A 5,865-nucleotide genomic window follows, 5' to 3' on the forward strand; every position below is an offset into this window, starting at 1 on the left:
ACTTGGTAGAAATAAAAGGTCAGGTATTTACTACACAGAATGACACCTTCCCACATGTCAGTGAGATTTGGTTTAGAGCCACAGGGGGAAAACAGAAACTTGTAATAAACAGTTACAGTTTTGTGTCCTTTATATGTGTGAAATGATGGAATTTACTTACAAATGTTACTTAGCATGTTAATACATGATTACATGATTCACAGTTGGGTGCAGACTCCACTTTGCTGGCAAGCTCAGTGTGGACAGTGTTAATGCAGGCAGCATTGCTTCATATAGACGTGATACAAGCTGTTCACTCTCTCAGGCTTAAACTTAAACATGGGTGTAGCAGAAGTCTACATTAGAGAAGTTGGGAGCACTGCTCAGTTTCAGGTGCCTGACACAGCTGTGTCCTTGTTTCTTCCCAATGGAAGCCCCAGAATTTGTGCCAAGTGCTATGGGGAACTGGTGCACCAAGACCCCAGTTTGTGCTGTGATGAGCAGCCAGAGCTGAAGATACAGCCCAAGAACAAATGTAACCGAAGAGCCTATGGATCGCAGGCAAAGGGTATGTGTCCATGCTTACAGGCAGCGGGTATGCATGGCTTGATGAGCAAGTACTAACAGAACACTTATGGTCCTTTTCCTCAGAGCAGTGCTAAGTGGAAAAATAATTTATTTTCTCCATCCGCTCCTGTCAATCTGCCCTGCAACTGACAAATTATAGCAGGGAAGAAATGCTTTTTTAAATATGCATCAAAAAAATAACGTAAGTTGTCCACAGCTCTCTGTTGATTCCTTTGTATCAACAGATGAATCTCATTCTTAAAGCTGGATCTGGGGTTCTAGTTCTCCTGAACAGAATAAGATGTCATGTATTGCATTTGTGGATCCAAATACAAGCTTCATGCCACAGTAACAGTGGGGGTTCTTTCAGCAACTGTCTTGATGAACTGGCGTGAAAATATTTCCATTCAAGCCAAATATCTGCTTTATAGCACAGCTTCTTGTGAACACCTCCACTTGCATTAAGTGAAGTTATTCAGCAGGCTGTTTGCATGATCAAAAACACAACCAGATTTGTGCAATTATTTTTACAATTATTTCCTGAGAAGAAACATGCACTTCTTCGTTATAGCTAAAGACTGGAGATTGAAAATTTAATTCTTGGCTCTAGTGGTGGTATAGCAGGATGCTCAAATGCTACCTTGTGCATTAGTAAGCACTAAAACATCTTGACCATTCATCTGGAAAAATTAAATGGAGTTTTGCTTAAGTGACACATCTGCTGTTCAAGCTGGGACTTCACTGCATGAAGACTGCCATTCCCAGTTCAGAAGACATTTGCTTATCCAACCAAATTATGACTCCAGCTTCCTTTTTACGAATATCTGTTTAGAGACAGAAAAATCTCTCTGGATGTGAAGCGGCAGAAAGCAGCTTGAGAAATTTTCATGCAGTGTTGAACTTGTGATCATTAGCCAAAATCCACTCTGAAATTCTGCAAGCCAAACGATATTACTTCTGCAGTCTAGTGCTGCTTGGTTCTGGGAAATCCTTTTATGACTATTTCATAACTTAAAGAAAGGAATCCAGATGCTACAAACAAGCAAAATTCAAACACATATGCTATCATTTTTTTCAGTACAATAGGTCTGTGTGTCACAGTTCTTATTAGGTAGCAGAAAGAACATTATATGTGAAATACCTGAGCAATAGGAAACCCCTACTAATAAGGCTTATAAAAATCTCTCTCATGCCAGTGGCTGTCTTTATGCATGGTTGTAAAAAGACTGTACTCAGTTAAGAACAGTGCAGTGAGGGAAAGTAAAGCTGTAAAAAATTTTAGTAGGTTTTCTTGTGAGTATAAAAGTTAAATTATTACAACCAACATTTTATCAGGAACATTCATTAACAGAATAAAATCTGATACTCTTCAGAACTAAAGAAGTCTATCTGTTTCACTTGCCTGTGGGTTCTGATACAGGAAGCCAGCTTTAATTTACAATGGTGGATCCTTGATGGTAGACTTTTTAAGGTATTTTGTGTACTTATTTTGAAAAGTCTGTTCACACTTTCAATCACAAAGACATTTTGAGTGGTTGAAGATTCCCAGAGTTTTGGTTGAAACAGGTTGAAATCTGCACTGCCAGCCCTAAAACAAAAGAGTACTTTAAGAGCTGGACGAGTACCAGGATGAGGTTACCTGGTGTTAGCAGCAGCTGGTGTCCAGATGCTTCACTGTCCTACCAAGCTGGACTGTTCTTATATTAGTGGAACTGATGCATGTGGGAATATTTACGTGGGAAAATTTTCCCTCCCTTTTAAAATATTATTTTAGATTTTTTCATCTTATTCATAAAAATCTACTCAGAGTTTAGTGGATCTGTTACTCCTCTCATATGGGCACATGCCATTCACATCAACAGACTTGTACTGGCGTATAACTAGGAGGAGGGGATTTATCTAGGATTCATAAAGTCTGTTGATGTTGTAATGTATTTTTCTTCCCATAGGCCAACAAATCAGTTAACCTTTTTCCTTCAGGCCACTGGCATAAAAACAAAAAGCAGTGTTCACAGTTTCTGAAGAATTAACACCATTCTGAAATGAATGACCCCTGTTTCAGTGTCACATGACAGACTGGGGACTGTGCTATTCCTTGTGGCAGCTTTAGAGGGGAAGAAGCTCTCATACTTTGAGACATAACTTTTGGGCTTAAAATGTCTGTTACCTTTCCCTCAAGATACAATAGCAACAAAACCAAATCCTGGGGTGTTGAAGGCTGTTTTTATATGATGACAGCCAGAAGGGCCTCCAGAGTACTCACATTACCAGCCTGTGGCTGCATTTCTTCTATAGTGGAAAGAAAAACCTCTTCTGAATAGCCAGTTTGTGTTGGTCAAGTCTGAGAAGCTGTCTTCTCACATCAGAGTACTACAGATATGAGACACCTGTCAGGGACTAGTATGACTGAGTATCACACAGTTAAAGTTTGTATTAAATGATTGACACATGTTGGGCAAGACTTTCTCCGTATTTTAGTAGCAACCGGTTGCCTTGGCAGATGTGAGGTCTCCCTTTACGTGTGTAAAACTGCATATGAATGGTATCAGCAGTCTTAGGTGCAGATGAATTGCCTTGGTGGCTGTTTACCTCTCTTAGTTGACAACTGGGGCAGCTAAAACAACTAGACTTCTAATGTAGGTGACTTTTCAAGTTCCTGAAATTAGGCAAGGTAGATCCAGATTCTACTATGCCTACCAGTAAATGCATTCAGAACTGTATATTTTAAGTAATCTCACCCACAAGTCCATCTATGAGGAACAGTATCTATAAAGAAATATATGCATATGTAGAAAAAAAGAAGATTCATTAGTCTAAATCTTTATTGTCCAACCAAATGTGGAATAGAGGGTCTGAAAAAACCCTTCAGAAACAGCCTGATTTCTGAAGTGTGTGGCTAATCCTGCTTCCATAAAAATGTAGGGTAATATATCAGTTTAATGGGAGAAGGGCCAGGTTGTAATGGTGGAGCATGCAAAACTGTTGTAAAGTGTAAGGCTGTAAAAAAATCTTACAAGCATCTGAAAATTCTGCAATGAACATACTTTTCTTACTCTACTTAACAGCCTATCTTGCAGAGAACAATCCTCTTGTCCAGGGATTGTAAAGGAGGCACATGGTGTTCTGGTTCTCTGTGCACTTTTTGTCATAGTTTCTGTTCCTGTAGCTCCAGCCTTGTTCCTTGGGATGCTGAGGTACACGATTGTACACGTCATCTGCAAGGCAGAAGGACAGGATCTTGCTGTCAGTTTTTCCCAACGAGAAAAGCAGAGTTTAAAGTCCAAACAGATACGAAGCGAGAAAGGTATAGGAATGAAAAATGGCCAGTCAGGTTTTTGTGCTTTGACCTAAACTATATGAATGACAAAAGTATGACAGCATGGTTTCTGAGTCATTAGAAGCTTCTTACCTTTTAACCATACTCATTCTTTACTCTTCTAATTGTCTTGAAAAAAGTCTCTTGGAAAGTCACTACTGACCATTAAATCTCAGTTAAAATCTTTTATATGTGCCTTCAGCTCGAAATTAAGAAAATTATGGTCACTCATTCTTTTATCATTTTGAATAGGTGTCTTTCCTTAGATTGCTTATGCCTGATCTAAAATTCTTCTGCTGAATTTGGTGGGAATTCATAAACTCTATGCTGTTTGCAGCTTTCCAAATGGCAAAAAGTTCAGCAAAATATTAATAATCCAAATGTATGTGATTTTTCTTTTTCAACAAGAATGTTGTGAGACATAAACATTCCTAATGAAATTAAAGAACAGAAACTTGCAAATTAAAAGCAACTATCTTACAAAGTGATGTCCTTACAACAACTATGTCTGAATTTGAAGGATTGGGTAATTATGACCATTAACATAATAAATTTCATTTTACATGCTGAGAAAAATTCCTCCTGTTATAATAAATGACAGTCCTAATACAGGATGAACACACTTGACATTTGTATGCTTAAAAGATAGCTATTTTTCAGTTAATATATGCTGTTCATCAGTGTCATTAAAGTATTAGCATACTTTTGTACCATATGTAAGGAGAGCTTCTAATGCTGCCCAATATAAGAAGAGTAGTTTATTTTTGTTTGCTTGTAATGATGTTTCTTCTATAGAACATCCAAGAGAGGGAGACCTACATAAAAGAGCTGTGTGAATTATTTAAGTATAATATAACAGATTAGGGATTTTTAATGTCAAAGAAACATTCTGGATGCTTTGTCTGAATTCATCAGACTCACTTTTGCATGCATTGAATATGGAAGCTGTCAAAAGTGTTGAAAATCTGACATTTTTGAGCTAAGTATTTTATTTTTTGACAGAACAGTTTGGTTTCTGAGTCCTGCATCCTTGCTTCACTGAGCAAAGGATGCTGTTATGTTTGGCTTAGTTCATTTTGAAGTCTCCAGTGGTCATAACCCATAAACCAGAGTGACACAGGGCCATCAATCAACATGCAGTGACTGCTGTCTGTGCTTTGAATTCTTCAAGCTATCTTTGCACATGATGTTCAGACTGCAACTTGTAGAATATCAATCTTTTTAATAATGTGATAGTGAAGCTCTGAGATTGAAATTCCTGCCCACATCTCCAGGTTCTGAACATTTTACTGCTGGGTGACCTACCTGACAGCACTGTTTCTTCAGGCGTGCTGTTTTCACGTGTAAGAACGCCTCTAAATGTTTTGGAGTTGTACTTTAATAACATGGCATTGAGCCAATGAGCCATGACCATTCCTGGGTCTTGGTGGCTAAATGGCCACATTCTGAAGGTGATTTTCTCCAGGCTCAACATTCATTTTATTCTTTCTACTGTAACACTAGCTAGTAGTTACAAGGTGAATACTGGCACATATGCCAAATTTAAAATAGGGCAAATTAAAGTAGTGATCTAATCTGCTTCCTATTTACATTTATCTATGTTCACATGTATCTATGCTCATTTCCAGCTTTTACATGAGACTGACTATGTCTTTTGCACCCTTCACATACAGTTAGCTACACAGAATTTCTAAGTTAATTGAAGGAAAACAGAATCTCTTAGCTCAAATAAACCATTAAAAAACCCTAACCTAAACAATATAGGTAATACTTTTCTATTCTAAAAACTGGACCTGAAGTTTACCAACGATGAATTGTGATTTTATCATATCAGAAGGTTTGTGACTTTTGCTGACCCCACAGTTGAGGGAATTCTGAAAATCCGCATTTTAGAAGATGGCTGATTCCAGAAGTTTGTTCAGAAATACCAAAAGCAGTTAAAAACTTTTCCCCCCTGACCTTCGTACTTTATGATAAAATCAAATAGAAATAGGATTCAGCAG

The sequence above is a fragment of the Pterocles gutturalis genome, unplaced genomic scaffold, assembly GCF_000699245.1.
Source record: "Pterocles gutturalis isolate BGI_N339 unplaced genomic scaffold, ASM69924v1 scaffold106, whole genome shotgun sequence".
Taxonomy (NCBI): Eukaryota; Metazoa; Chordata; class Aves; order Pterocliformes; family Pteroclidae; genus Pterocles; species Pterocles gutturalis.